Genomic DNA, 15,825 nt, shown 5'->3' on the forward strand with positions numbered 1-15,825 from the left:
TGCTGGAAGACTGGCAGCATCCTGACTGCACTTCCTGGTGGGGCTGGAAACTGCTCGCACCTCACATTCTGAAAGGCTTGGCTGGCAACTCATCAGCTTGAGATGAGTTATACATTGTCAAACACACAATGGTGGTCCACCACATCCCTTGGATAAGCTGCTGATCTTATGTATTTCCTTTGTTTCTTTGCTTTTAAAATCACATAGTGTTTTTTTCCCAGACTAGTTAGGCGATGTGACACCCTTGTTTGTATATTTTTTTTCTTTCTCTTCTTAGACTAAGTTTATGATGTTTTCTCTTTGGCACACTATTTTTCTGCTTAGCCCTTTCTCTCTCTTCCCATTCCTTTCTCTTCTTTTGTGTGCTCTGGCTCATCTCATGCTTTTCATCACTTTCTCTGTCTAAAAAAAAAGAGATTAGTGGAGAGTAGCCTGGTTGCCTTTGCAATACAAGTCTTGGGAACGTTCTGTTTTGGTTGATAATGGGAGACAGTGTTTAAAATGGTACTTGCAAGGGCTGCAGTGCCTTGACATAGGAGTCTGGCCAAGGAAAAACCAGTTTTTTTTCCAGTAAAACCACAGGCTGCAATTACCAATTGATTAGTGAAGAAATTTGTATATATATCTTCCCCCACATTTTAATAAATTCCCTTAAGTTCCTCTTTCTAGTGGCATAAACGGGAGTGGGGAAGACCATTAAAACAGGAAAAGATTACAAAAGCATTTTTTCAAATCCAGTAAAATATTTTTATAGTTATTTTCTAAAATGAAAAGTGGTGGTTTTCAAAGCAGCAGAGGAAAAACTATTTTGAAGTCATGAAATAGAAATTTCTCTTTTCACTATAGTAACCATGTGTTAGAGTTCTAAGTGGCCAATAATACTCAAGACAACACTGTGATTAAATGTTAAAAAAAATAAAGTTCTCTGAACTTAAGAAATGTGATCTAAAGCTTGGCATCACTGTATTTCATGGACTTTGAGCACCTGAGGTAAGTCCCTGATTATAGCTGTCTATATTATAGCTGATTAAAGCACTTAATTTTAAGAGATGTTCATTACATTGACCCAAACAAAAACAAAGACAGTTAATGGTTTCAGTTTAGTAGAATCCTACTAACTGGCTTTGAAGGGATATGTATATTTCTGGATAGTCTCCCTTTGTGCCCTGGGTAAGAATTCTGTTTGTCAAAACCTGTGGCTTAAAAGTGTACTCGCAAATTTTGGAAATTCTCATAGATTTTCTCAGTCAAACTCAAATGCATTTTAGTTTTCTTTTTTCCAACCAGCTCAAGCTCATATAACAGGTAAAATTTATAAATATAATATTAAAAAAAAAAATAAATTAAAAAAATCAAATGCTTTAGGAGGACACATTATTTTCAAGCCTATTTTCCCCTTTTTGTTTTGCATTTATGAAGCTGAATACACTGCGGTTGAAGCACGCAGGGTCTCCGTGAGTGTGAGCCTGAAATCTGGTTACAATTAAATGGCTTGAAGTTATTATGAGCTCCTAGCTGGAGGGGGACGGGTAGGAGTGGGGCCAATATAAACAACCATTCCCAAGTGATATTAGTGGTAGGAAAGTGGGTGAAACTCCCCCAGAACATTCTGCCTGAAGGCACTTATGTACAGAACATCACATGCATTATTCGGCAGCTCCCCCGGTATAGTTTGAATTCACACTTGTGGGTTTCACTGGTTCTCAGGCACATTATTACCTATGAACCATATTTTAAAATGCATTCTGAGATTTGAGCTAATAATGTGAATGACATTCAGTGAGATTGCCAAATGCTGGTAATTTACTTTCATTTTCACATTAATGTGGGCCCACCTGTGATGAATTGGAAACTAAATAAGCACATCAGTTTTAATTAGATATTTCAGTGGCTGGATCTAGTTAAAAAGCAGCATTCATTCCTATCTATTAAACAGTCAAAGAGACTTCTGCATTCTTCACAGTAAGTTCTCTCTCCTTCCAACTCACCTTCTTTTTATTGCTTTTCTCTCCTTCTTTGTGGAATATTTTAGAGGAGATGATCTAAGCAGGTGACATCCTTAATAATGCAGCTGTCAGAGAATTGGCTAATAGAGATGATTTTCCGAATTTTGCAGAAATTTTGAAGGCTCTCAGTATTGTTTTATTCTGTGAGGAAAACAAAACAAAAGCCAAAGAAATCAGAATAAGTTCATAGTTAGGTTTAACAAAATGGAAATGTCTTTCTGACAGTCATGTACTTCTACCACTGCACCTTTGGGACCCAGTTTCAGCTGGCTGGTAAAAATCTGGGTACCAGCTGGAACAATTTCTGGTCCTGTGGGGGCAGGGAACTTCAAGGGGGATGGAAATATTCAGTGTTATGTTGGAAGGAGTCAGGCCAGCATCCTGGGAAAGGTTTTTTTTTTTCCTGGCCTGACTGTTGATTACAAAAACTGCCTTGTGCCTCAGTTTCCCCACCAATAAGTCACCAGTAAGGCTGAAAGGCAGCTTAAATATGCTGAATTATCAGTGTTTTTACTGGGGGTACCAGCAAGCTGTTGTTGTTTTCTGTTTCAGTTGCCAGTCATTTGGTGAGATAATAATGCTCCTGTCTGAGGACTTTGTATCTCTCTGCTGCTCAAAGCAGAGCTTTTTTCTTTCTCTATTCCACATTTCTCCAAAAGTTTTGCAGTATGACTCTCATTTCCAAGGCAGTTTTCAATAGAAGCATGAGCTCTAGGCTGCTGCTGTGTTGAACAAGCCCATTTCAAGGCTTTCAAGCCCAGTTTCTAAGAGAGAAAGGGCACCAGGTTGAATCTTAATCTATTTTTCATTCTTCTGTGGCATCTTGACATATTGAATGCTGACTTATAAAAAAAAGTCTATGTAATTATATTTCTCTTTGGAAATAAAGCTAATTTAGGTAACTATTTTTAGAGATATTAATTAAAAATTAACAGACATAGCAGATGTAGGTGTATCCTAACACGAATAAATTTTGAACTAGAGCATTCATTGTACCTCTACCTTCCTACGCACGATTTGTTTAAGGGGTGACATGCTTGGGACAACTCTTAGGAGAGCAGCTAATATTGGTAAAGCTGATATTTCAACTTGCAGCTAGTTTAGTGTTTTTACTACCTCTGGCTCTATTTTCTGATTTGTATTTTGAAGAAAGATCAAACAAATTCATAAATACAGCAGATAAAGTGCTGATGAAAAACAGCTTTATTTGGAGCCAGAAAATGTGTGAAAACCTTGGAAAAATATTTGTCCAAGTCCTGCTTTTTTGCACTGACATTTCAGTCTACTAGCTAAGAAATATTTTTGGGTGTATTTTGTGAATAACCATGTTGTTCATAAACAACACAAGAAAGAGCAGGGAGAACCTGAAATGAAATTCATAACCAATTCAGATTTTGGGCAGTTTAATTTAAAAATACTTTTGTATAAGAACATACGTGTTTAGCATTAGAGCTCAAGACTAATGCCCTAGATCTGACTGTGACTCTGAGCATAGCCTACAAAGTTATCTCAACACATACTCAGGCTATGGTGGTCTACAAGATGGTGTGTGAGATTCCCAGGAGAAGATCCTCCCAGGCTTTCCTTCCCCAAATCCTCTCTGAAGGAGGAAAGCAGTTCTCTAAATAATCCTAACCTGCTGAAAATAAAATTGGGCTGACAGCTTCACAAACCCAAGTGTATTGCTTTAAGCACATTCCAGAGCATTTAAACAGACATATTTTGATGAAAATGTTTTGTGTAGTAGCTTTAAAGAAACAGAAAAGATGCACTAAATGAACACAGTAGTGAGGAAAATATAATTTAGCACCCCTGGTTTTAGATGGCCTCCCTGCTTCTAGATCAGCAGAGGTTTGTAATAAAGCCTGGCTGAAACTGAATTTAAAGTATATAGTTTAGGGAGATTTAATGCTACCTTGATATATCTTTTTCTGGCATGAGTAGTCATTGTCTTCAGCTAGCCCTTTTCATACTTAAAATATATGAGTTTCAAAACCCACCTATCCTAGTTTCTAGTCTTGCAAAGCACTGTACATAATGATATATACCAATTGCAAGATTAAGGGAATCATCCAGCGCATCAGCTCCTTTAATTTGGGATAGTGCACATAAACTGCAACGAGAAAGAAAAGGTGGAACAGGAGTATAGCAAGAGGGGTCTGGCCTGGCTGTACATGCCAGCAGTTGCCCTTTCAGAGGGCCTGAAATGTGAGATATCACAGCTTTTTTTTTTATCACTCCCTTTTTCTGAAATTAGGGGTAGGAGCATAATGTTTAGTTGCCTAAAATAAAGAATACAACTAAAGCTAAATCTAGAAAGTACCTTGAATCCTGTGTAGAGCTGTTTCATGGAAATGATTGAGAATAAGGCACAAGCATGTGCAAATGCTCTGTAAATAATGAGGCATCAAAGGGTATTTTATGACTCAGATGAAATGCTGTTCAGAAAGGCATTTCCAGGAGCTTGTTCAAAACGTGTGTGTGAGAGAGAAAAATGGGTTAAATTTTCTAGGCAGATATTGACTCATCATATCATAACAAAACCTGCTAGAGCTGGTTAATGATGTGTCTGATACTTCAGCAAGTGACATAATGTTGAAATTTGGAATCAAAGCTGTCAGGAAATTGCTCCTTGCTCAAACACACAATATTCATGATGAAAACCTGTTGTAATCTCCCTCTCCTGAGCCATTATGCTAAAGGGGCAAGAGGGACTGTTGCCTGGTGACATTTCTTCCTGATCCTTCTTGAAGTGCTGCAGCTTTCAGAGAAGTTTCTAGGCATGGTTTCCTCTCATGACTGCTAATATGATACGGCAGTCCTTCAAAGGAGCAGAATGCACAGGACTGCAGCTTTGGGGCTTATTTATGCAATCAGCAAATATGAATTTTTTTTGTTCCTCCCAGCTAAATTGCTCAACATGCAAGGAGTAAACTGAATGGCACAGTCCTTTCCACACTGTACTGCTATTTTCCCCTTCTTTTTGAGCTGGCAGCCATACTCCTTGGAATTCTGGTTCTCTCAGCTTGCTGCTTGGAGGTAGAGTGGGATAATGTCAGGAAAAAATCCATTCTAGTTTGTCTCTTCCCAAAGATAAAATTGCAAGTGCTTGATTGTGTAATAGTGTCTGCTAGTCAGCTCTGCCAATGAATTTATGCTATAGGGGTGGTGTGGAAGAAAAATCATACCTCTACTATGCAATTAGTTAAGGAAGAAATGTGCTAAAATCTTTAAAGATTCTTGCATGGTCAAGTTGCCAAATTCTGTCTGTGATATAGAGGTAGGTGGAAGTTTTATCTTTGACACTGACTCCCTTCTCTTCTTCTTTAGATCAGCAATGCTGTCTACCTTATATTTTGCTTTATTTTGTTTTGTTCCAAGATGAACTTAATGGTTTAACACAGCAGGTAAATGTGTAGTGTCTGGGGTGGAATTCAGTCTCTCAACTTCAAGGACTGAATTTGGGGTAGTGATAACAAATATGATGGGAAATTGAGGTGAATGGGTTTGTTCTTGCCTGTGTTCTTTTAATGGAAATTGTTATGGCTAAATCAAGGATGTCTGGTCCACCCAGGAATCAGCTCCTGAGATGACACTCCTGGCTGGGTTTGGGTGCAGTGTCCCCAGGTACGTGCAGTATGGGCATGGGGCACCTGCACCTGTGAGCAGTCAAGCCTCTAAAGCCCAGAGTAATTACTGTCATAATTAAGCACAAATCTGACCATGTTTGGACTTTGGGAAGGTTTAGGTGGAATGGAGCTCAGGTGGAATGACCTCTTAGGCCTGGACCATGATGAGATACCTGCATTTTGGTCATGTGTGTTGGATTAGATTTAAGTGCCCAAGGATTCTCAGGCTCTGCACTGAAGTGCCTGATGACTTAAAACATCTAGAGTTTTGGGCATATTGCTCCAGCTTGAACCTCACAACACAGATGAAAATTCTATGGTAGATTTAAACAACATTCAGGTTGTCAGAACAGTTTTAAAATCATGCTCCCAGGGTAAATCACTGCAGTGGTTTGCCTGAACTTGGAGGTAGGCATCCTCAGACCCCTGAACCAGACAAAAAGGCATCAAAGACCCAAAGCTGGGGGCTAGGCTACAGGATGGAGGTGTCCAGAGTCCTCACACTTCCCATGGCATTGCCCACTTGGTGTGAGACTGGATCCTGCCTTGCTACAACCACCAGCAGCTCAAACCAGGAACTACCTACCTCAGGCCATCTCATTGGTACCAGCAGTATCAAGCCTGTGTTTAAAAATGTCACATTATCTTAATCCAGCTCTACATGTCTCTAACCTATACATGTATTGTGAATTATTTATTTTTTTTTGAAGAAGAAAGCAATATTATGTCTGCAATGATGTAATTTATTTATAGTAGGTGACAAGTAGTACTTTGGGGAACTTCCTTTTTTAAAATTGACTAACAAGGGAACAAATCCTCTCTCAAAACTGTGAATTAGCTTCATGGTTCTTCTATATAAATATTTTGGTGGCACTACAACTCCCTTCTACCCAGGCCAGAACATTTCTTTCTTTCTTTATTGAGATTTGCATCGCAGGGAAGTGGTGGTAGCAGGGAAACTTTTCTGACTGTAGTTTTTAGAGAGGATCAGTTTTCAGCCCAGCATTTGATGCCCCTCTCCTGGAAAGGGGGCTGATTTTGACCTTGCCCATCTGCAATGTTTCCTGCTCTCAGCTTGTGGTGCTTGCTCCTGGGGCTGCTGCCTCTTGTGAATTGCTCTCTGTGCTGACATTTGGCTGTTCCACATAAGCCAGTGACCATGGGCAGCTGTTGACAGAGGCTTTTGCCTCTCTTTCCCCCAAAAGATAAATTATCTGCCAGGTCAGCTGAAATCACTTGCCCTGCTGCCATAGGATGTTTAGATGCCATGAAGAGCTGGGAGAAGTGAAGAGATAAAGAGGCCAGGATAACTGTATGAGCAGGACTGCCCCTTTTAGAGGAAGGCTGCCTTTACATGAAATGAGCAATGTCAAATGTTCCCAGTGGCACTAGGTTACCTCTCCTTGCAGTCTAAGAATTTAGATGGAGGCTGTCTGTCCTTGTGCAGTGATGGTGGCCAGTGTACTGGACTAATGGCATCTCTAGAAACCTGTCTCTGCTGTCATTTGTGGTGGTCCAGCAGCTGCTCTGGGAGCAGCCCAGCCCTCTGGTTAGCAGTGGTCAGACAGTGGTCTCTTGTAAACCCTACTGCTGCCCCAGAGTCCTGGCCACTGGTGGAAGGGCAAGCTGTAGCCCCTGGCTCCTGGCACACATCCCTACGGCTCTGGGGAGCAGCATCCCCTCACATGGCACAGTGCTGCCTGTGCCACCACGTGAACAGATGCAATGTTAGATTTTTTGGTAGGAGAGATGCTGGTCTACTCTGCCTTGTGGTCCTCAATGCAGGTTTGAGGAAGCCAGGAGTAGCGTGTTGGTGAGAGATGTGTCTGTGAGAATAGATTGCTGGGCTACTTAATTCAATAAATGCCTCACTGAGATCCTTGGAGCAGCTTCAGATCTATAAAGCCACTTCAGTGAGTTTATATCCTGAATAAATATTATGCAGTTAGCTTCTCCCCCGTGTATTAAAGTACAACAGTGTGATGCCATGTTGACAGGGAACAACATGGGACATAACACAGGAGGGTTAACCAGATTTCAAACAAGATCAGAGAGATTATCTCATTTTCTTCAAGTTGGTTATCATGATATTTTCAGATTCCTGTGTCTGAGGGTAAAAAGCCTCCTGTGAAGGAAATTTGAGTTATTTTCTGGCCATCTTAAATGTCAAAATGAATTTTACTTTGAAGTGTTTCCTATAAAAAATAAATGCCTGCTCTCTCTGCAGAAGTATATCATATTTTAGTGCATGTTGCTCTCAGGTTTTCAATTAGAACTTTGAATCACATTCCTGATTAGTAACAAGCAATCAATCATAATTAATTAGTTAAAATGTTCAACCGTTAAAATCATTACCATTAATTAAAATAATTATCTCTATTTTGGCTGCACTTCATTGCCATTTCAGGGAAATTTGTTGCTTAACTCTACCTTTAGCACTCAGTAGGGGATTGTGGTGACTAAAACACACATGGGAGGTGGGGGCATGACTTTCAGAAAGCTGGGTTTTGTAGAGTAGTTGTAGTTAGCTTTGAGTAGATGCAAGCATATCAATCACTTACATTTTTAGTAAAGAGATTTCTCCTTAATAATATACCTAGTATCTACAGGGGTACACTGTCAGCAGAGTTCTCTTCTAAGGAATATGTTCCTTATAACTATATAATTCATTGATGAGTTCTGTGCATTATCATATAGGATATGCTCGTTCTTGGGTAAAGACCACTTTTTTTGAGCTGCATGCTGGTAAAAGGAAACGTAGGTCAGACACTTCAGGAAAGGATTCTGCTTCTACTGAACAAATGTGTTTGATCCAGGAAGGAAAGGGTTAGGTTACATCTAAGAAAAGGATTTAAGAATCATTGCAGTGACTACAAACTGCTTTATCAGTACAGAAATGCCACAGTTTCATGAAAGACATTTGTATCCCCAAAGGAATGAACTGATTCTGTCTCTCAAAGAGAAAGAACTAGACGAGTTTCACAAATAAACTTGTCTAGGTTCCTGGTACCTAGTTAAGTTTCAATAAAGAGACCACAAGCCAGGAGGAAAGATTTTTTTTTTCTCAAGTATGCAGCCTAAGAATAGAGATATACAGGAAGATAAAAGCCATCAAAAAGCAGGTTTTGCAGAATTTGTAAAGGGAAAGACAACCTTTCCAGGTAAAGTGTAGGCAGACTATAAGGTATTTCCTGCTCCTAATCCCCCACCATTTCTTTACCTGTCTCTTGAATGGTTATTTGAAAAAGTATTTTCCATTTTGAATGTTATGAAAAATGGCTGAGTAGAGAGTTATTTCACTGTAGCTGGACCTGAGCAATACATTTGTCACTGCAGGTGTGGTGGATCTCTCAGCTACAGTGCCTCTCAGTTACAGCACTGCAGCACCCCTGGATGCTCCCCAGCAGTCACTGCAGCCTCATGGCCACGGGCGTGGGACCTGGAGCTCCAGTGCAACCTGCATGGAGACCTCAGTGGTCAGCAGAGGAGAAAGCTCTTCTTTAAAACTACTTACAGTGGTTGTAGATGGGTTGCAAGGATTTCTGCTACTGTACACCACACCTAGACTTTGAGTAGCCTGGGGTGGTTTCTTCTGCTTTAGGTACTGTAGAATTTTTTGATCATAATGCTAGTTCTGGAGGTCATTTCGTCCAACTACTCTGTTGTTGTTCAGGGTTCTGTCCAGTTTTTTAATTAACTCAAAGGATGGAGACTCCAGGGCCTCTCTGGGTGACTTGAGCCAGTGTTCAACTACTCTGACAGTAAAAATAAATAATGTGTTTAAACAGAATTTACTGCATTTTGATCTGTGTTCATTGCCTCTTTTTCTGTCACTGGAAATCTCAGAGAAGTGTCTGGCTATGCTGCCTTTACCCCCTCCCATCAGATTATTATTCTCCTCTTATTTCTCCATGCTTCAGTTGGTGAAGATTTCCTGTACTTATAAAAATGGTCAGGACACACTTGGGTCACTTTGGTCTGAAATATGGCCTTAATTTCCTGGAGCTGTGATTTGGATAGGTGTTCATTGAGAGACCCCTCTTTGCCCACCTGGGACCTTCTGCTGTGTAGCTATTTTTTTAATAGGTGTAATATCACCTTAAAGGTTTGACACTCTGCTATGACAGCCACAAATCTGCCCTTTGAAAAATCTTTTTTATTTGGAAGGTGGATGATGTCTACCTAAGACACATGAATTGGAATAAGGGCACTTGAGTTCTGCTCTCTGTCACAAATTTTTTGTATGACCTGAGATGTCTCATTAACAACTGACCAAAAGCCTGTTGGGAGTCTTTTCATTTACCTTAATGGGCTTTGAATTAGGTGCTTAACTTTCTCAGACTCACTGACCAATTTATATAAAGGAGATGGTGTTATTTGCCTGTCTCGTTGGACTGTCACAAAGTGAAATACACTACGACAAAGGATTTTGGGATCACTGAGTAGAGTGCTATTCAAGTGCAAAGTATTACATAAACCTTTAGAAGCAGCAATAAAAGTGCTAGTGTTTCCTTGAAAAACTATGATTTCTTTTCACCTTTATGCTTCTAGGAAAGCTTGTCATTTCATGTTCTTCCAAGGAATTCAGCATCCTCTGAAGCATGCAGGGGCCAGCTTAGCATCATATCTCAATGGCCTGTGGACAGGGTGAAGGAAGGGGACTGCTTTCACTGTGCTGTATTTAAAATCTTGTGAATTTAAACTTGTAGTCACTTGTAGCAGAGGAGCCTCATCATGTGCTATGGGAGCATGATGTGATGTTGCAAAGTGAACAGAGAGAAATTTCATACTTATTCTGTGTTATTTTGCAGGTGTGATCAAACTAACAGGAGCCTCTGAATATTTGTGGAATTTAGCAGATGCAAAAGTTTCAGCTCATCAGAGAAAAAAGATTGAATAGTTCTATTTGTACCTGCTAGATATGATATAGAAAAACATAAACATTAACATGTCATTGTAAATTAAGTTGTAAATGCAATGGATTTCACTCTCATGCTTTTTTTTTTTTTTTTCCTTTGTGTGTTTGCAATAAGATAACTTGGTTTAAAAAATCATAAGCATCTTTTGTGCATTTGCTGTTGATTCTGTCTGGGGCGAAATGTGATTATAAAAGGAACTCAAATATTTTCATGCACATTCTCTCTGTCCAAGTGTACCTCCTCCAGGAAGAAGTCTGATGTGAGTTTTAAATACTGACAAAATGCTATTCAATATTCAGATATTTACTCTTATTTCTGGAACAGACAATTTTTAAATAAAGCTCTACACCATGTCAAGATCCGCCACTGCCTCATTGTTTCCATTTGGTTTGATTTCCTGAAACAGTGATTCCAGGCTTCAGATGGGAAAAGAAGGGCCAAGAAGATTGTGTCATCTTTTTGTAGTAAAGCACTTATCAGTACCTGTGTCCAGTCCAGACCAGGATTTAAATTTACACCAGAGTCCAGAACATCAGATCTTTCTTGCTCTGCTTTGGTTCTGTAAGACCTTAATAATTTAAACAAAAGTGGCAAAACTAAGGACCTCATTAAGCATTTCTTCTATACAAAGGAGGAAAAAAAGATTGATTCACTATAGCTTAAAGTGAAATAACTCTCTCTAAATCTTTGTGATTCTTAATATCTTTCTTAAGTTTATTTCTATGTTCCCCTGCTGGCCTGTGTGCTTCAGTATTAAATGTTAGATTATAAATTATGTCGCAGCCAAAAATGTATTATGGGTTTGAATCCTACTTGAAGGACTCAATATGTTGGCAGTAATAAAGAAAGCTACTTGAAGAATGTAAGAACTTGCTAATCAGATTGTTAATTGAGTACATGAGCTTCACATAATAGAGAGGCAAACTGAGAAGGTGACGATGATAGCCAGACTTCATCTGTTGAGTTAGAATTAACGATGAACAAAATCAAGATCCCTTTGTGGTTGATTCTTGTACAGCTGCAGCCAAATATAAAAGACCCATCAAAGAAATCAACTCATTAGTAATTCTGTACAACTTCAAAGAGAAATTCTTAACCCCTCATCAGCCTTTCTCTGACAACCCCTTAAAATCTGTGTTAAAAAAGCCAAAAAACCCCATTATTTGCTTCATCAACTCAAAGAAATGGCCTGCAGGAACATAGCATAAACTGAAGCTTTTAAAAACAGATCTATCTATAGGTAGAACAGTCAAAGCACAAATATATTGTGACATGCAAAATCTCCCCCAGTCACCCATGTCACACAGTGTCAATAGCCTGTCTGCTTCACAGAAAAACAAACCCTAGATTTAAGTAATTTTAACATTGTAACAAAAACTGACAAAAACCAGTGAAATCAGTAAAAAAGCTGCCACTGTGTCCTTATTGTACTGTCATTTGTCTATAACTCTCCCCACTGGGGGAAGTTGCCAAACCAAGGGTGAATGAAAGATTGTGTCTTGCTGGAAAATGATGTGTTTTTACAGCAATCACCTTCATAAGATTTGAACAGTCCGTTCCATTGTCTCATTGCCACAGCAACATTTATTTTATCTCAGTGGGTCTGTTCTGATAAAGAATTGCAGGCCTGGACATTTAGTCTGTATTTTTGAAATTTGATTTTATAAGATGATGTGCAACCTGGAAAAGGTATTTTATTACACTGGCAGAAGTGCCTATTAAAGCTCTTTAAACTTTTGTCTTGTAGGCTTTTAAACAATCTAAAAGATTGAGTATGTGAATGAGAGATTAGCTCCTATTTTTGGATAGTCTCATGTGAATGATGTGTGATTATACAGATATATTAACAGAAGTTTGTTAATGAAAGGTCTATTATATCTGTTTTAAGACTCTGTAATTTAAGTTTTGCGTATTTTAAGTTTTTGCTGCAGTAGGGCACATAGCATCTAGGGAAAAATAGCAGTTGTACAAAATTTAATGTAGGGAAATATCCCAAAGATGTTATTTTGGTCATCAGTAAACTATGTACTGAATAGGATACAGAAATTTAAAAATACTTTTTTCACTTATCTCCTTTCCCACTTTGCAATTTGCCTTCCAAAAAGGTATTTTGCAGTAGGTACTAGCACAGCTTTGTGAATGAGCTTAAAAACTCAGAAAGTCTCTTGGCTAAAATCAGCAGCAGCTGGAAAGATCTTTGTAAGAGAATGATATTGATGCTTATTCTGCAAGTACTCATGGCTAATATCAATGTGCCTGCTGAGCACATGCATGGACAAGTGGACTTCTTGTTGGCATGCCCGAAATTTTTGAAACAAACTGTCTCTGGTTTATCTTTGAGGACTGGCCTTGAGACTGAAGTCTGAAGAACTCGATTTTTTGTGAAGTCTCTCTGAGCTGCCTGACTGTTTCCCAGCAGTCTCTTGGAGAGCTCTTGGGGAGCTGAATGTGATGTTTTCGTCTGGAGGCCTTGCTCTGCCATCCGACTAGCCCTGGCTCCTTGGCAAACACAAAGGAGAAGTGGCAATGCTGAGAGAGAAGTGGAGAGTAATTCAAATGGAAGGAAAATAGGTGGGTGGGTGGGTGCATGATGGTGCGAGAGGAACATTTTGTACCGCAATGTGTTCCTTCCTGCTGGATTCACAGTCCGTGAACGAGTCTCCTATAATTAACGCATTGCTATTATCAATAAATGCTATGAAGCAGGACTGGGGAGAATTGGCAAAGTTGCCGCTGCTCACAGAAAGGCCTCCCCAATCAAAACCAGCTCCCACCACGCTCAGGGGCCAGTGGGGAGCTCAGAAAAAGGATGCCAGGAGTTGGTATTCCGGGTGTGAGCCGTTCCATCCTGCAGCCCTGTCGTTTCAGCTGGCTCCCGTTCAACCCACGTTGGCATGTGCTGTCTCTTAGCAACTGCCAGACGGATGGTCCCGGCTGGCCGCTGGCAACGCGCCGCTCGGCCACCCAGCCTAGGTGCTGGTGGAGGCCTGCCTGCCTTCCACAACTCCTGGAAATTACCTGCTGGAAACGGCCTCTGTTTGCCAGGGAAAAAGGAGCTTGGACTGGCGAGTCTGACCTGTTCATGGCAGCAACAGATCCTGGCTATGGCTGGAAGGGCGAAGCTCTGAAGATGGCACAAATCTTTCAGAACTCAGCTGGCTGCTCCTGCTACCTGTAAGCCTCACCTGAGCCTTACAGCAGCGTAGGGCATGAGCTAACACACATCAGTGCATTGTTTGCACATGCTGAACAAGAACATCTATAAATGTTAGAGACACTACAAAAATATTCACAAAAAGTATTTTGCTTTTAATTTTTAATTGTTTGGGGTGTTTGGTTTGAGTTTTCAGGATTTTTTTTTTCAATCCTACACTGGCAGAATTTTATTCTTTTTCAGTTACTTTATGAGCTACAATGCTCTATGAAGTGATTTTTTGTCTCTTAGTTTCTACCCAAACCCTTAATTTTTAAAATGTTAGGTTCAGCTTCACAGTTTCCCATGCAAGCTGCTGGGCTAAATCTCAAACCAGTGTCCTCAAATGGTAAGGCTGGGTCCTTGCCTTTTTCTGGGCTTGATTTTCATTGTGCTCTCTGTATCAGCCATCAAAAATGAATGCAGTCATGCTTACATAAATGAATTCCTCTAGTTCAATTTTCCAACCTTGACTAGTTTTTTGTAATTGTAAAGATGGAACAATTTAGATATATTCTATTTTGCCATGCAATATCTTAGAGATTGAGTGCTTTCATACATAGCATATTAAACATCACTTTAGCAGTGAGAACAATGATAAAAACAACGTGTTTTTTTTTTTTCTTTTGTGTTCTAGAAAGTGCAAGTCGTTGAGGAAATAAATGTCTTTGCACCATACTGTGACTCAATTCTAAAAGAAAAAAATCTAGAAAGTCCATAGTCCCTATGGAGTACCTCTGAGCATCTGTTTTGGTCTACAATGTCTGAATTATTTCAAGTTCCTGAATGAGGAAAAATTATGATTGAGATCATTGCAGTGATCTAGAATTGACTCTGTGGGCTGTAGTTTCCCCTAAGTCATGCTCATTACCATACCATCTTCCTGAAAACACAAATAAGAATATTTTCTGGCATCAGTCAACGAAACCTCGTTTCTGTTCCCACTGGACCTCTTTACATTTTGATGTGGAAGCTGAAAAGGCTCCCAAAAGCTCTTAGGCTCTTTTTTTGCCTGTTGGTGGAAGCTAAATCACTTAACTCACTGTTAACAATCTTGAAAATAGATTAGTGATTTTCTTATCTGAATTCCTTGTGGAAGGTAGGGAGTATTTAACAGCACTTGCTGTGGCAAGCCAAGGTGAGATAGGTGCAGACTGGACTCAGGGGACAGGACTGAAGAATCCTATTTATATCAGGGAAGGGGAAAAAAGAAGCCAGTAATTTATAAAGCCCTCAATGAGTCACCAAGGTTTTCCTTTATGGGCAGGATAAAGTGAACAGCTGTTCTACTGCATTCCATTTGCTTGAGTCAACAGGCCCATTCTAATAGTTTGTTGATTCTCTTACATTTTGTCAATATTGTGGTATGATTTCATTGTTTGTTTTATCGCTACTCAGATTGACAATGTTTTATTTTGTGAGCTATGATGAGAGATAGCTCATAGGCTACAATGGTAAGAATGATTTATCTTGAATTCCTTTTTTAGCAGATTGTTTTGCTGTAGCTACCACCCTGCACCAGCTATTTAATGATTTTTTTTTTAGCTATTTAATGATGTTCTTCTCTTGTAACCCCCAAACAAAACAGTGTTTTTCTTGGCAGTCGGTGATTTGAGCCATTGTTCCTGTGGCACGTGGCTGGCTTTTCTTTTATGGGGCAAACCAGATTGTCTCCTCTTGAGAGAGCTCCCTCCCACGCCCTTGGTATTACATCTGCAATATCCTTGTGTGTGATGTTGTGGCTCTCTGGGCTGCAAGTGTTGCTCTACTTTATGCCCCTATCTTGAAGATGCCAGAGAAGAAAGGAGTGGTAACATCCAAGCATGGAGGATCACCATCACACCCAGATTCTGTACGGGAGGCTCAAGTGGTGCTCATCCTTCACATCTCCAATGGGCAAAGCACTAATTTTATTAGTCTTAAGCAATTATGATCTCTTTTACAACACAAGTCAAGAACAAGTCCATGTACCTGCTGTGGGGATGTGAAGTGCTCAGTGAGCTCTAGAAGACCAGCTATGAAGTCCCTGGCAGAAGTCTAACAGGATGCATTGCATGAGCATGCAAGGGGGCAAGTGG

General features: G+C 39.8%; 3 long non-coding RNA genes across 3 annotated transcripts; 2 read left to right on the forward strand and 1 right to left on the reverse strand.

Moving 5' to 3' along the window:
* Nucleotides 1-144: 144 nt before the first annotated feature.
* LOC147655424 (uncharacterized) lies at nucleotides 145-10,243 on the reverse strand. Its single transcript, XR_015286177.1, has 3 exons — nucleotides 10,173-10,243; nucleotides 1,989-2,147; nucleotides 145-402 (listed from the first exon to the last, which is right to left on the reverse strand). It is a non-coding gene; the product is annotated as an uncharacterized LOC147655424 (long non-coding RNA).
* Nucleotides 1,898-10,916, forward strand: LOC147655425 (uncharacterized). The gene is made up of 2 exons (XR_015286169.1): nucleotides 1,898-1,962; nucleotides 8,972-10,916. It is a non-coding gene; the product is annotated as an uncharacterized LOC147655425 (long non-coding RNA).
* A 2,727-nt stretch (nucleotides 10,917-13,643) lies between these two features.
* On the forward strand, nucleotides 13,644-14,431 carry LOC111924750 (uncharacterized). Its single transcript, XR_002861838.2, has 2 exons — nucleotides 13,644-13,728; nucleotides 14,385-14,431. It is a non-coding gene; the product is annotated as an uncharacterized LOC111924750 (long non-coding RNA).
* The last annotated feature ends 1,394 nt before the right edge of the window (nucleotides 14,432-15,825 follow it).

Source organism: Cyanistes caeruleus, chromosome 1 (assembly GCF_971803275.1).
Source record: "Cyanistes caeruleus chromosome 1, bCyaCae1.hap1.1, whole genome shotgun sequence".
Taxonomy (NCBI): domain Eukaryota; kingdom Metazoa; phylum Chordata; class Aves; order Passeriformes; family Paridae; genus Cyanistes; species Cyanistes caeruleus.